Source organism: Anomaloglossus baeobatrachus, chromosome 3 (genome assembly GCF_048569485.1).
Source record: "Anomaloglossus baeobatrachus isolate aAnoBae1 chromosome 3, aAnoBae1.hap1, whole genome shotgun sequence".
Classification (NCBI taxonomy): Eukaryota; Metazoa; Chordata; class Amphibia; order Anura; family Aromobatidae; genus Anomaloglossus; species Anomaloglossus baeobatrachus.
Window position 1 is genome coordinate 179,053,991 of NC_134355.1, and position 16,356 is coordinate 179,070,346.

General features: G+C 43.7%; 1 protein-coding gene and 1 long non-coding RNA gene across 4 annotated transcripts in view; one reads left to right on the forward strand and one right to left on the reverse strand.

Moving 5' to 3' along the window:
* KIF26B (kinesin family member 26B) overlaps positions 1-16,356 on the forward strand; it is a 585,415-nt gene that overhangs the window by 78,582 nt on the left and 490,477 nt on the right. The window lies entirely within an intron of this gene.
* LOC142295109 (uncharacterized) lies at positions 4,386-8,825 on the reverse strand. Of its 3 annotated transcripts, XR_012751367.1 has the most exons (4): positions 8,780-8,825; positions 5,342-5,425; positions 4,988-5,061; positions 4,386-4,658 (listed from the first exon to the last, which is right to left on the reverse strand). It is a non-coding gene; the product is annotated as an uncharacterized LOC142295109 (long non-coding RNA). The 3 variants fall into 3 exon arrangements; XR_012751365.1 differs by lacking the exon at positions 4,988-5,061; XR_012751366.1 differs by lacking the exons at positions 4,988-5,061; positions 8,780-8,825 and adding an exon at positions 7,380-7,600.

A 16,356-nucleotide genomic window follows, 5' to 3' on the forward strand; every position in this document is an offset into this window, starting at 1 on the left:
CGATGTCGGTGGGGTCAAATCAAATGTGACGCACATCCTGCGTCGCTGTCGACATTGCAGTATGTGAATCCTTTTACATACGATTAACGAGCGCAAAAGCGTCGTTATCGTATGATCGGTGTTGGGTCCGACATTTCCATAATTTTGCAGCAGCGACAGTATGATGTTGTTCCTTGTTCCAGCAGGCAACACACATCGCTGTGTGTGAAGCCGTAGGAGCAAGGAACATCACCTTACCTGCGTCCCGGCTGCAATGAGGAAGGAAGGAGGTGGGCGGGATGTTTCTATTGGCCGCTTGCCGTGTGATGTCGCTGTGACGCCGCACGACCCGCCCCCTTAGGAAAGAGGCGGGTCGCCGGCCAGAGCGACGTCGCAGGGCAAGTAAGTGCATGTGAAGCTGCCGTAGTGATAATGTTTGCTATGGCAGCAATCACAAGATATCGCTGCTGCAACGGGGGTGGGGACTATCGCGCTCGACATCGCAGCATCGGCTTGCGATGTCGTAGTGTGCAAAGTACCCCTAAAGCGGGCTTTACACACTGCGATATCGCCTGAATTTTGTCGTTGGGGTCACGGTTTTGGTGACGCACTTCCGCAATCGTTAGCGATATAGCTTTGTGTAACAGCGTTCAGCGATGTAAAATCGTCGCAAAAGCGTGATTTATCGCTAATCGGCTACACGGGTCCTAATTCCCAAAAATCGTTACTTCAGCAGTAACGAGGTTGTTCCTCGTTCCTGCGGCATCACACATCGCTGCGTGTGATGCCGCAGGAGCGAGGAACGTCTCCCTACCTGCCTCCCGGCCGCTATGCGGAAGGAAGGAGGTGGGCGGGATGTTACGTCCCGCTCATCTCCGCCCCTCCGCTGCGATTGGGCGGCGGTTCAGTGACGTCGCTGTGACGCCGCACGGACCGCCCCCTTAGAAAGGAGGCGGTTCGCCGGTCACAGCGACGTCGCCGGACAGGTAAGTATGTGTGACGGCTCTGGGCGATGTTGTGCGGCACGGGCAGCGATATGCCCATGTCGCGCAACAGATGGGGGCGGGTACGCACACTAGCGATATCGGGACCGATATCGCAGTGTGTAAAGTAGCCTTTAGTCTATGAGAAACCCGAATAACAACTATTTAGAACTATTCCTGCTTCCCATAAACTTACATTGCGCATCGAATATTCGCATAGCGGCGACCTATTCGGAAAATATTCGCAAAGCCGAATATTTGAGGTATTCGATCATCCCTAATTACTACTCAAAGTTACTACTCAAAGTCATTGCATTAACGTAGAAAAAAGTTGCATCTTGCCACCATATTTTGCAATTCTTCACCTTTTGGGAACAACTTCATTTGTCACAATCGTGGCTGGACAACCAACTTTATGTCTGACTAGGAATAAAAGGTAAAAAACTTTTGAGTAATGTTTTACTTAATTGAATATATTTTAATTGTATTACATGTAGAACATTTAATTTAAAATTTTTCCATTTAGTTAATGCATTTACAAGTAATTGGCTGCCATGTCATACTCCGTTAAAGCAATCCTCCACCCCCATTTTTTCGCTAGAGAATACCCTACAGTTCTCCCTATTCTGCTAATCCCTAAATGTTTTTTTTCACTGTACTTCCTTATAGATGCTGTGAGAGATGTGAGTGCAGTGCTGGCACTTTACATCTATCTCCACCACCACCGTAGCTTGTTTGAAATAAGACGTCACAAGGTGGCGGAGACAGAAGCAGTGACACCAGCACCAGCTACTGATGGCAATTTATTTGAGGGCAGAGTTAGAAGCTGTATGGCGGTGTCACTCACCTGTTCCATTTCTGCCCCCTAACAATGTCTTATTTCACACAAGCTATAGTGGTGGTGGAGTGCAGGCGCTGCATTGAAATATCCCACAGCGTCTAACACCATGAATCTAGGACAATTTCAGAGGGCAGCAATGCAAGAAACTGTAGTAAGTATCAGCCCCCTTATCACATCCTATTACAAGAGGTGCAATAGACTCTTCAGGGAAGTGAGTGCAGTCCCAGCTTCCTGTGACTTCCTGTTTAGACTAATCACAAACTAAACATCACAGGAAGTGGAGTAAAAAAAACACATATGGGAATTAGCCGAGAAATGTAGGGGAATGTGTAATAAAGCAAATTACAGACCTTGTTACGGTGTTTAGATATTTACAATACTCTGTTGCTGCTCTTCTTGTATCTGCAATTGCTGCCCCATTCTCTTCATGTCCAAAATCTCCACTGCACAGGCAAGGGGAGAGCTAAGTCTGAACCATGCCTTTCCACTGGTGTGGGATGACCAGTGCTGATGATGGCAGTGCTATTTTCAACCCAAGACAGAGAAAGGCAAGGCAGTCATGGCTCAGACTTACCACAGTGCTTCCAATGGCTCTGCTGTGGCCATATAGAACATGATGAGAACGAGGCACTGATCTCTGATATGTCAGGAACGGCAGCAGAGTAGAAGCTATAGTGTACAGCCGCTATAAATTAAAAATATGAAGTCACATTTACTATGGGATGGAATGACGCTTTAACTTAAAAAATCTGTAAAATACTTGAATGAAACAAGGCACAGTTAATTGGCCACACATTAGTGGTGACAACCTCCCTTTAAAGTTTTTTTCCTGGATTTTTTAAGAAAAGGATAAAGGATAGGAAATGGTAAAACATAAACACTACTCACATATTCATGTCTCTCATTCACGTGAACGTTGCAGCCAGTCGCTGGACTTAGTGATCAATCTGTCCTGTGATTGGCTACAGCGGATATATGAATGATGGACAACATGTCATTGCTGAATTCTCGGAGAGAGGAGGCAGTGGTGATGTAGGTGAATGATGCTCATTTTACTATTGTATATGCATACACATCATCCATCATGCATAAGCTGAACCCGTCGGTATTTGAGGTTTCCAGCAGAATGTAGAGGAAGACAGGAATGCAGCACGTCCTATTTCGATCTAGAGATCCTTTTATTAAGAGATAAGCTAAGAAGTACAGTATATGTCTGGAATTGGCTGTCTCATAGAGTGCATGATAGCCACTGGTGAAACGATCAGCCAAACCATCGTTCGGCCAACAGCTATTTAAAATGCATTGGGGGGGGGGCTTTAAATTGTTTGTACGATAAAATAGGATTTCTGTTATATTTTCATTCATATATGTTTATTTTATAGCTCCAAATTTTAGTGTTTGGCACTGGAACATGCCTTACTTGGTTGATGTGGAATACTTGAAAATTACATTCATGGTATACCTACATGACTATTATCAGAACACTGATCTACTGACACTCGTCGTAGAATGAATGGAGATGGCTTATTGTGTCTGTAATTGCCTTAGAGATGAATAGAGAAAGCTTCACACTTGCATGGCCACCTTTTTTTTTTGCTCCCTCCTTCACCAGGCTGGACGGGTGATGTGTAGGTGGTATTACGTCAGTGTTTGATGTACTCATTGTAATGCTTTCCTCATAAAAAATGAGTAGTACAGTAGATATGATGAATCCTAACAATGACCTTAGCTGACGCTCTACCTGCTATTCATCCTCCAGCTAGTTTCCTAAAAATACTGGTGTAAATGTGATCCATAAGTGTGTGACTCCGAGGCAGGCTTTCATGTCGTTACCAGGCAGTAATATAGTGCTGCTTAAGCATGTGATCTATAGGAAGTTGGTAATTACATGAATGGTGCGGAGGTGAGAGACTTGCCTACAAAGGAAGTCCCTTTGAGCGTTAATGAGAGGGCTCTTGGGTGCCTGGTAGCCTTGAACTCCTAAAAGGAAAAGATAAGAGGAAGTGTGTGTCTGGAGCACAGCCTGAAAGGGGTTTTTTTTCTCATTGCCTTTTCATGTCTCTACAAGCATTGACAAAAGGTCAACATCGTGCCCGTCCTACAGACCTTTGTAGTTCCAATAGGGGATATCCGAGTACAAGACTTTCTAATACACATACATGTGTGTTTGAATGGGAAATATACAAACATTGCATGCACACACACACTCACACTCAGATTTATGGCAAGTCCATCATAATCAGGCTTTATCTGGCTCAGATACATTGAAAAATATATAAATCTTCATCCCCCTTCACTTAAAAAATATTGGAGCCCCAGACCAAAGAGAAGAGGGTAATTACATATTATAAATCTACCATCAGACATGGCCTACCTTCTGTTCCCTAGCAACGGCCATACAGTCGTCTTACACTGTGGATGGTGCTGCGCAGACACCGGTGCTGCTGTATTTCGGTACTGCGATTGCTTACATATAGATTATATGGCTTTTTAAGCTGAACTAAATTAAGACATTTTCACCAATGAAAATGACAATATGTTAGTGGTAATTAGGAATTATTATTATTATTTATTTATGGAGCACAATTGATTCCATGGTGCTGTACATGAAAAGGGGTTACATACAGAATACATACACAAGTTACAGTAGACAGACTAGTACAGAGGGAAGAGGGCCCTACCCTTGCGGGCTTACAATCTATAGGATTTTGGGGAGGAGACAGTAGGTGGGGTGTAGATTGGTCGGGCGGCAGCTCCGCACGATAGTGAAGCAGTGAGGTCATTGTAGATTATAGGCATTTCTGAACAGATGGGTTTTCAGGTTCCGTTTGAAGCTTGCAAGGGTAGCAGATAGTCTGGAATATATAAAGAGTAGGAATACTTGATCACTAAAATGTTAATGGCTTTTACCCGTTCATATTTCATTACATTTGTGCTAAAAAGTTCTTATAGCATAAATAATGTACAAAGTAAAAAAACATCATCCACAAATATTGATATGTAATCAGAAACAAGTGTTTTAAAGGGAATCTGTTATTTGGTTTTGCCACCTAATCTGAAAGTAATATAATATAGAGACAGAGACCCTGATTACAGCAATGTGTCACTTTTTGGGCTACTTGCTGTCGTTTTCATAAGTTCACTGTTTTATAAGCAGGAGATAATCACTAAAAAACTACTACACCTGCTGCCATGTGGTCCTCTGTATTCATGAGCTCTGTATAATTCTGCCTCCACCAAAGATTTTCAGCTTTCTGCCTATGCACAGTGTATACAAAAAGCTGTCAGTGGTGTGAGCGGGGTAACATAGAGTTCAGCATTCAGATAACTAGTAGATCTATAGCAGTGATTTTACCAAATCAACAGTAAGCCCCCCGGTCCCCTGTTATGCCCTGCGATCCCATGACAATATGTTGAGTGAGATTGGCAAAGAAATGGTTCAATGACAAGCTGAGGTGCTGGATTGTCCCCAGAGTCCCCAAACCTCAACCCATTCAGACACTTGTGGGTAGAGTTGAAGAAAAAGCTGTTTACATACCTAAGTGAATTGACCATTCTACACCAACATTGGGATTGTACAGAAGAGAGCTGTGATCAGATTTCAGTCGAGACCTGCTTGAATCTGAACAAGAGCACGCCCAGAAGGATTCAGGCAGTGTTGAGAGCCAAATGTGATTTATAAAATACCAACAAAATAATACAAATTTACATTTAGAATTTTTAGAGCAAAACAGTAACAATGCATCGACATGACAAGAATCTGCATAACTAATCACATGCTAAATAGTTGCAATTCAAATGTATGTATGAAACAGCCAAGCTGATTGTCTATAAAATGATGGGTCTCACACTCAGAGCTATGGTGCATGGTGAGATATGGAGTCACAAAGTCAAAAGTTTACAACATTGTTACCCTGTTCCTCATCAGTGTATATAATGGAAAAATAGGAAAAGTGAAAAATGGAATAAAAACTATATGGGGTAAACTAAAGAAGACTCTAGTACATCCTTCTATTGACTAAATGTTGATATATGCATGGCAAGTGGGTTAAGGGGAGTGTAAGCATGGGAAAATTCACTCAAATGTAAGACTATGGGACAATGTTTATGACAATTGTAAGAACCTGTCACTTGCACTAAATATGGGATTTTCATCTGGCCTAAATGCTGCAGTTCCACTGAATCTGGAATTGCTTTTTTCTCCTGTAGTTCTCTGTTCCTGAGAAATGGCCCCTTACCCGTTTATAAATATAGGCCCTAAGTCATCAAGACCGGCGATTTTATTGATGAGGGGTTATGGAGGAGCTAGCTGCTCCTGATTAAGATTCAAGCCTCTTCATAAAACAGGAGCAATGCCAGGAATCTTACACCAGTCCCTGATTGGAGTAAGGTTTCTGGCGTAAGTAACATGGCAGCTCATGAATTAGACGATCTGTGTCGTGACGTCCCCGCCGCACCTGTCATGCCTAAACTCTGCTTATTTTGGCATAGCTAAGAGAAACTGGTGTGAGCATACTAAAAGTCACAACATTTTGTTCCAACTCCGAGTTGCCCCAAAATTTTGCCACTTTTCAAGGCAATTTATTCTTGATAGCTAAAATGTTGGTGTTCAAAACTCTTTTCCATATGAGTCTTTTTGAGTACCACACCCCCTTGGATAACAAGACTGGGCTTACATACTGGAAGTGGAAGGCTGTGTCAGGATGGGAGAGGCGCAAGAACAAAAATATACAAGTCCAGTTTCAGAAGAACCGAAGCATTTAGACCAGATAAAACAATTACATATTACTTGCAAGTGACGTGTTCTCTTTGTTATTTTTTTTCCTTATTTTATAGAGCTTTTTTTTATATTTGATCAGTCTTTGTTTATGTTTCTGTGTGCTTAGCCAGAAAGAATGTGATAACTATGGGATGCTATTACAGTTGCTTTTGTCAAATATACCATATGGAAACTTGTGATAAATACTAAATAAGATTGTAAAGTGTTGAAGAATAATCGTTAGAAGGAAATATGCTATAAATCTTCTATGAAGATTATGCCACATCCCATAGTGCGGACATAGATAGAGCTGAGCATAACAGGATTTACCGCTGTTCCAAAGTTTCCTACTTTAGGATACGAGTGCCAGCATACTTTGTGCTCTCTAGTAGCTTCCCTATAAGAATATTGCTGCTTTGCATTATTACTATTCGATTTAACGTGTTTATAAATGTTTTAATTCAGTAAAAGACAGTAATACACACTGTGTAATAGTATAAGGTGTTATCAGACTACTTCATAATCATCCAGACCTTTTCACACTAATTCCATTCCCACACATTAATAATTTTATTCAATGCATAGAAAATAATATATATATAGATATAAATTGTCTAATACTAAATGTAATTGTATATTACGAACAATTTTTTCATTATGTTTTCTCATTGTAGATATTATTTTGCTTGCTATTTTTTTGCTAGTTTTACTATTACACTTAGCAGGAAAACATGCTTTTACTCCCACAATCCTTTTTTCCCCTCTAAATCTGTGTATATGTGTATGTAGTGCACTATCAGTGTATTAATATACTCACCCACCACCATCTTCTCCGGTATTCAGCATCATTCTGTTCCTCCGGGTCACTCTATGCGTGAGCCAGATGTCCTTTTTAAGCCTATGGAACGTTGAGCTGACGCTTCATAGGCATACATTGTAAAAGCCACTTCTAAACCTGTATATATGTGTATGTAGTGTTGTGTCCCCTTTTGCTCCAGTCCTCTGTTGAGTGACATCACTGCTCTTCAGACCTTGTGGGTCACATTGGCTCTGTGTGACACGGGAGGAAAAAAAGTTGTCATTCTGCTGACCCCCTAAAGGGAACCTGTCAGGTACAATCTGCACGCAGCACCACGAGCAGTTCTGGGTGCATATTTCTAATCCTTGCCTAACTGTCCCACCATATAGTAGCACACAAAGAGATCTTTAGAAAAAGTATTTCTAAAGATCCTTTATGGTTGCAGCAGAGGTGAGAGCGACCATGTCTCAGACACTGTGCATTCATTAGCATGTTAGAACGCCCACAGGGGGCATACTTACATGCTAAGGGGGCGGACTAACCAAGGAAAATAATGCCCTTGTGACTAGTCCCTGGCCTCATTAGCATATAATAAATGATCTTTAGAAATACTTTTCCTAAAGATCCCTTTATCTATGCTAGTGTATACAGGGACGGTTAGGCAGGGATTAGCAATATGCACCCAGAGCTGCTCGTGGTTCTGGGTGCATATTGCACCTGACAGGTTCCCTTTAAAACAGAATAGAGTTGTAATCATGAGCTTCAAAGTTAATTTTAGCTATTTCATTGTGACACACTGTTTTTAAGTTTTCTGCAGAATTGTACACCCTAAACTTACACCTGTTTATTATGTTAGATCACGCGTGGGCAATTCATTTCCCCAAGGGGTCACATGAGAGACTGTGACTCGTGTGGAGGGCCGATCCAATAGGCTGAAATTAATTCTTCTCAATATTAATATTAACATAATAATTATAATGATTATATTAATTATATTATTTTTGAGAAGAATTAAGTATGCTCACATCCCCCTATATACACTATGAGCCCCCACATAGCCCTTCTATATAAAGTGTGAGCTCCCACATAGCCCTTTATATACAATGTGAGCCACCACACAGCCTCTTATATACAGTATGAGCCCCAACATAGCCCACTATATTCAGTATGAGCCCACATTGCTCGCTATATAAAGGATGAGCCCTCACATTCTCCTAATTACACTATGAGCCCGCACGTAGAATCCTAAATACAGTATGAACCCTCACATAGTCTCCTAAAAACACTATGAGCCCCATATAGCCTCCTATAAACTTTATGAGCCTCCATATAGCCCCCTATGTACATTATGAGCCCCACACAGCCTCCTGAATACATGCAAACATCCTATACATATGAAAGAAACACCATATACGCACCTCATTCTCTTTCCCTTGTCGCTCTGCTTTGGCCATAGGAGCACTGATGCTTCGCACAGCAGCGCAATGATGTGACATATTCTTGTCTGCTGTGCCTCACGCTGATTGGTGGAAGACGGAGCCAGCGGCCCCTCCTCCACCAATGTTTTCTCCGCTGTCTGCGTCCTGGGGATGCAATTAGCAGTAACTTTGGGTGCTACAAAGCAACATTGCTAAACAGCGAGCCACCATACTGCCCAATCAACATTCAATTTTTTGTTTTCCATAGCAACCAGGCATTTACATAAGTGTGTAAGATATGTCAGATTATTTTTGGTTTCCATGACCTACATTACATTTTCAGACTTTTCATCAGACTGCTTTCTATCAAGGAGGAAGGGAAAAGTGGAGAAGTGACTCATAATGGCTAATCAGTAAACTGCTTTCATTTTCCAAAGGACTTTCCGAAAGTGGCAGCTGGAATCTTATTGGTTGCTATGACGATGCAATACCGCCACTATTTCTTGAATTGATAGATCTCCATCTGTGTCTTCCCCATTTAACTGGTGCTGATAAAATTAACCTAATTCTATTATAATTTTTTACACAAAGCTTCATTTTCTCGGTAATTGTAAATTGGTTGTTTTGTTGTCCATAGCAAATCACAAATTGATATAAAACATTTACAAGACGACTGTGGGCTCTATCCAAGCCGTCTAACAATTCCACAGTGATCTCTTCTTCATTTTACTAGCTGCGCTCCAGTTTCCTCAGTTACATTCACACCTCTAAAGAAAGCAGCACAAGCCACTTGCTCTTGGGCAAAATTAACCCGGTGCCGTTCAGGCTAGGCCCTTGTAACTATTAAAAGTACGTCATATGAAAAGCCATACGCCGAAAAGGCAGAATGGCTATTGTGCATAGTGTTTTTCCTGTAGTATTCCTGTGAGACGAGTCTGGTAACTCTATTAAGAAGATGACCTCCAATTCTGAGTTCATTGAAGACCAGTTCCCAGCACATATGGTTGTGTCTGACAGAGGTAAGTGAACTACTGCCGAGAGGTGCTTGGATTAATTGTCTGGGTTAGGGTCTCTGGTTTTCTGATAGCGAGTGGTGAACCGCGTGTGTATCATATATATTTAAGCCTCATGTAGTATGTTTTGTTTCATTCTTCTTTACAAGGTACTATCTACACCCACACGTCTGATTGTGATAGCAGAATTTCTGCTGTGGCACAAAAATATGGCATCCTGCTTATCTAATAAATGTTTACTCATATTCACACATTGTGATTCCTAGAAGTTTTAGCACCCAATGATCAGACGCTCAGCCGGACAGACATTTAATCTAAAGCTAAAAACGCTGAAATATAGTAATTCAAATGGACCTCCACGTAATATATTGACACCCCAGATCCCTGAAAGCCCATTTGAAGCTTTCAGTGCACAGTGTGTCCACCCATATCCTGCCCACCACCATTAACTTGAGAACGGCGGCAGCTATAGGCATAGAAGTGGTGTCTAGGTATAGTAAAGTAGCCATGTGCAACGCAATGAAACCACCTATTGCGCCACCTGGTGGAAAACAACGGAGTAAGCATTTTTATCTCGAAAACGGAATGAGATAGAGAAAAGAAGTGAATTACAAAGTTCTAGGGCATCATCAATTCAATACAAATCGACACCTTGCATACAGTGGACACACTGTAGAGCAGGGGTGGGGAACCTCCGGCCCGCGGGCCGTATGCGGCCCACGACGACTCTTTCTGCGGCCCCCGGGCTGATTCCCGGGAACCGTAGTGCTGGGGCGGCAGCCGCATCTTACTGGCTGCTGTCCCTTTAAAACCCCACACAGCGCGTTCAATGCTGAACGCTGCATTTCCTATACCTGAAAGACTACGTCCCCACGCTGGCACTGCCTACGTGAGGACGTACTTTGTAGGTGGGGTCGGCGTGAGGGGCGCTAAAATCAAAAGGAGAGGATTGACTGCCAATCATCCCCCAGGTCTTACTGTGCCGGCAGCGCTCTGTGCCCAGCGACGGTGGCTCCCTGTGCCCAGCGGCGGCCCCCTGTGCCCGGCGGTTGCGGCGGCGGCTCCCTGTGCCCAGTTGCAGCTCCCTTTGCCCGGTGGTTGCGGCGGCAGCTCCCTGTGCCCGGTGGTTGCGGCGGTGGCTCCCTGTGCCCAGCGGCTCCATGCCCGGTGGCTCCCTGTGCCCGGCGGCTACCTGTGCCCGGCGGCTGCTCCTCTCTGTGCCCGGTGGCTCCCTGAGCCCAGCGGTTGCAGCGGCGGCTCCCTGTTCCCGGCGGTTGCGGCTCCCTGTGCCCGGCGGCGGCTCCCTGTGCCCGGCGGCTACCTGTGCCCGGCGGCGGCTGCTCCTCTCTGTGCCCGGCGGCAGCTCCGTGCCCGGCGGCTCCTTGTGCCCAGCGGCGAAGGCGGATGCTCCTCTCTGTGCCCGGCGGCGGCTGCTCCTCTCTGTGCCCGGCGGCGGCGGCTGCTTCTCTCTGTGCCCGGGGGCAGAGCCCTCCGTGCCCGCAACCACCTCCAGCGCTCTGTGATCCCAGCCTCCCCCAGTTCTCTAACTACCTCCAAGCTCATCCGAGTCTGCCTGTGCCCCCAGCGCTCTGTACCTCCAGTGCTCTGTGCCCCTCTTTCTCCCCAGTGTTCTGTGCCTCCCCCAGTGTTCTGTGCCCCCCCAGTCTCCCCAGTGATCTGTGCCCCCCCCAGTGTTCTGTGCCTCCCTCCAGTCTCCCCAGTGATCTGTGCCCCCCAGTCTCCCCAGTGATCTGTGCCCTCCCCAGTTTTCTGTGCCCCCCCAGTCTCCCCAGTGATCTGTGCCCCCCCAGTGTTCTGTACCTCCCCCAGTCTCCCCAGTGATCTGTGCCCCCCAGTCTCCCCAGTGATCTGTGCCCCCCCAGTGTTCTGTGCCCCCCCAGTCTCCCCAGTGATCTGTGCCCCCCAATGTGTTCTGTGCCTCCCCCCAGTCTCTCCAGTGACCTGTGCCCCCCAGTCTCCCCAGTGATCTGTGCCCCTCCCCAGTGTTCTGTCCCCCCTCCAGTCTGCCTAGTGATCTATGCACCCCTAGTGATCTGTGCCCCCGTCTCCCTAGTGATCTGTGCCCCCCTAGTCTCCCCAGTGATCTGTGCCCCCCCCAGTCTCCCCAGTGATCTCTGTGCCCGAGCCTCTCCCAGTTCTGTCTGTGCCTTCAGCCTCTCCCATTCTTCTCTGTGCCATCTGTGTCCCCAGCGTCCCCCTGATTTGTCTGTGCCTCCAGCCTCTCCCATCATTCTCTGTTCCCCCAGAGCTCTCTGTGTCCCTCCAGCATCCCCCAGGGCTGTTTGCCCCCGGCTATTTATATAACCCCAGCAATGTTTGTGCCCCCCAGCTATGTCTGTGTAACCCAGTGATGTGTATATACCCCCAGTGAAGTCTGTGCCGCCCAGTGATGTATGTACCCCAGTGACGTCTATGCCCTGCTGCTTCCCTAGTGATGTATATTCCTCCCAGCCCTCCCCAGCAATGTTTATGCCCCCCAGCTATGTTTGTGCTCCCCATCAATGATGTATGTATCCCCCAGTGATGTATGTACCCCCCAATGATGTCTATGCCCCCAGCCTCCCCAGTGATCTATATTCCTCCCAACCCTCCCCTGTGATGTATATACAGCAGTACCAGCCAACTCAAACCTGGAAAAGCAGTTGTGAAAAGCAAAAAGATCAATATCGCCTAATATTACAGCTGCACCAAAGAGTAGAAGCTCCAGCCGCCACAGTGAGTTAATTGTTTGACCAAATATATTAGGGTAATTTTCAAGTTGATAATTTTGTGCGACCCCCGAAGGTTGGTAAAAATTTCCAAATGGCCCCCGGCAGAAAAAAGGTTCCCCACCCCTGCTGCAGAGTAATAACATCAATATGCCCTAGACGATTACTATTTGGTCCGATCTTGAGAATGAAACAGTTGCAGGGCTGGTTTATCACACAACGCCCCCTTCAGTTTTCCCTTGCACATCAGTGGCACCAACTATTTATTTATGCAGCTTATAAAATTCCCTGTTCCAGTGTTTGTAGGGAAAGACTTCAACTCTACAATTGTTTAAGGGAATCTGTCACCTACTCACTTGCTGGGCAGTCCGCTCCTATGGACGTCGCTGGTCTTGACGCAGTGCCTCTATTCTTGCAATCGCTGTCCTCCTTCTTGTTTCATGTGGATGACATGTCCTACGTCATCCACATAGTGTCCTCCATTGCACTCCTGCACACGCGCACTTCTGTCTGCCCTGCTGTGGGCAAAGCAAAGTACTGTAATGCAGAGGTGCAAGAAAAAGTCAAAAACTGTCTGCATGCGCACTACAATACTTTGATCTGCCCTTAGCAGGGCAGAGAGAAGAGTGCATGCGCAGGAGCACAATGTAGGCCTCTGTGTGGATGACATAGGACACATCATCCACACGAAGCAAGAAGGAGGACAGCGTTCGGAAGGATAGAGGAGGCGCTGGGTCAAGACCAGTGACGTCCATCGGAACAGACCGCCTCACAGGTGAGTAGGTGACAGGATCCCTTTAATTTTCAGCTTGCAAGCATAATTGAAGATGATCCTATAACGAACGATGGTATATTCACCACCTATTACTCTCGTCTACTAGATATTATAATATAGAAAAGAAGACATGGAATTCACATCCAAATATTATACATTGATCTGTTGTAGCAAAGTAAAATAAATTGAATTTTAGTAAACATTGTGATCAGACATTATAAAGCCTATTGATACGTCATGACGAACCTCTTAATGAATCCTTAACCTGTAAGAAGTAGCGCTGTGATCAAAATGTCGATTTAGAACCTCATGTTCATCGTTGTAAACTTATAGTATGTCTCTGCTCTCTGTGTTCATGAATATTCAGTTGTATAGTAAACTATTCAAATACATCAAGGATATAAAGAGTGGAAATAAAAAAGTGTAGAGATGATCAGTATATAATGTATATATGACCCTCTGGTTGGAAAACTACACTCGTATCATGCGTTATATTTCTACAATATACCATTCTGCTACCATATACAGACCTGATTTCCTTTCCAGGTGTACGGTATATGAATATATGCCTATTTCTATTTATGAGGAGGTGATCCTAGATAGCGCACTTATAGTATCACTTTGCCTTGCGCTGCCAGGATATTAAACTGATAAGAATAGATACTGCACTTGATCTTATCCAGGCAGATACTTGTGTCATACTTCTGTCTGAATATATTTAGTTGTATGAAATCAGAGCCAAGCAATGTACAATATATATTTTTATCCTTAGCCCTTATTCAGATGTCATTTTTTTTTTGCAAACGCTAAAAAGGGTCAGAGGTTCATTAGGTCTTTTGATCCAGTTTTCCTTAGTGTTTAGTCAATGTGTTCGTTTTTAGCATCAGGGATTTTCATGTATGAAAAAAGTAATAAATAAATATAAAAATGTATTCTTTTCATTACAGTGTTAAACATGGATTTCACACGGACTTCATACGGACTAGTCACGGATGTCATCCATGTGATATCCATGTTTTTTATAGACCAAAAATATTATATTGGCAATTTTGAACCGTTATCAAAGCCAGGCATTGCTCCATGAAGTTTTTGCAGATGCAATCCGAAAAAAAAATAATGGACATTTAAACAGCTACATAAATTATAAAGGGTGTGTGTGCTATTCATGAAAAACAAGTGTAGAACACATACAGTGCCTTGAAAAAGTATTCATTCACCATGAACTTTTCCACATTTTTTCAAGTTACACCCACAAACTTAAAGATATTTTATTTGGATTTTATGTGATATACCAACACAAAGGGACTGATACATGGCTTTCTAAATATTTAAAAAAATGTAAATCTGAAAAGTGTGATGTGCAAATGTATTCACCCCTGTGCAGTCTGATACCACCAAATAAACTCCAGTGACCAATTGCATCCAGAAGTCACATAATTAGTAAATTGAATCCACCTGTGTTAATTTACTCATAGTATAACTACAGTTGTTCTGTGAAGGCCTCAGAGGTTTGTTTGAAAACATTAGGGATTAAACACCATCATGAAAACCAAGCAACACACCAGACAGGTCAAGGATAAAGTTGTGGAGAAGATTACATAAGTAAAGTAGGATTACATTAAAAAAAAATATCCCAAGCTCTCAAAATCTCACAAAGCACTGTTCAAATATGGCACAACTGTAAACCTACCAAGGCATGGCCGTCCACTAAATCTGACATACCCAGCTAGTAGATGAGTAATTAAACAAGCATCCAAGAGGCCCATGGTCACTCTGGAGTAGCTGTAGAGATCCACAGTTAAGGTAGTAAAATCTATCCACAGAACAACTATCAGTTATATACTCCACAAATCTGGCCTTTATAAAAGAGTGGCAAGAAGAAAGACATTTCTGAAAGCAAGCCATAAGAAGTCTCATTTACAGTTTGCAAAAAGCCATGTAGGGTGCACAGATAGCATATGGAAAAAAAGTTCTCTGATCAGATGAGACCAAAGAAGAACTTTTTAGGCTAAATGTAAAATGCTATGTGTGACAGAAAACTAACACTGCACATCACTCGGAAAACAGCATCCCCATCGTCAACAATGGTGGTGGCAGCATCATGCTTTAGGGATTCTTTTCTTCTACAGGGACAGGGAAGATGATCAGAGATAATGGGAAGATGGATACAGCTAAATACAGGGCAGTCCAGGAGGAAAACATGTTAGACGATGCAAAAAACTTGAGACTGGGGTGTAGGTTCACCTTCCAGTAGGACAAGGACCCTAAACATACTTCCATTGTTTAGATCAGGGGTCTCAAACTCGGCTGGGTGTATGGGCCGCACAGAGGAAAAAAATAAATTGGGGGGCCGCATTCTTTGCAGGACAAAGTGACATTTTTATTGGTACCATATATAATATATTTTATTGTTTTTTACACACCTTGGGATCACTGATTTTGAACATTTTCACTTGTTCATTATAGCAAACATGCACATTCTTTGTTTAAATATAAACATTTTTTTTATATATTTTATCCCTTTCTTGTAACTAATAGTCTTACAATTAGCACTATATAGAAATTTTGACCAACATCTTTTAGTAATGTTCCCTGTATTGTTGTAACGTGCCCATCCTTGTCCCCTTGTAGTATTGTGCCCCATCCCACAGTAATGTGCTCATCCTTGTCCCCTTGTAGTATTGTACCCCATCCTAGTCCCCATCCCACAGTAATGTGCTCATCCTTATCCCCATTTTGTAGTAATGTGTTCATCCTTGTCCCCAATCTATAGTAATGTGTTCATCCTTGTCCCCATCCTATAGTAATGTTCCCCATCCTTTTCCCCTTGTAGCAATGTCCCCATCCTATAGTACTGTCCCCATTCTATAGTAATGTGCCCATCCTTTAGTAATGTGCCAACCTTGTCCCCACCCTATAGTAATGTCCCCAGCATTATCCCTATTCTATAGTAATGTTTCCCATCCTTGTCCCCTTGTAGTAATGTCCCTATCCTACAGTAATGTGCCCACCTTCTCCCCATCCTATAGTATTGTGCCCATCCTAGTCCCCATCCTATAG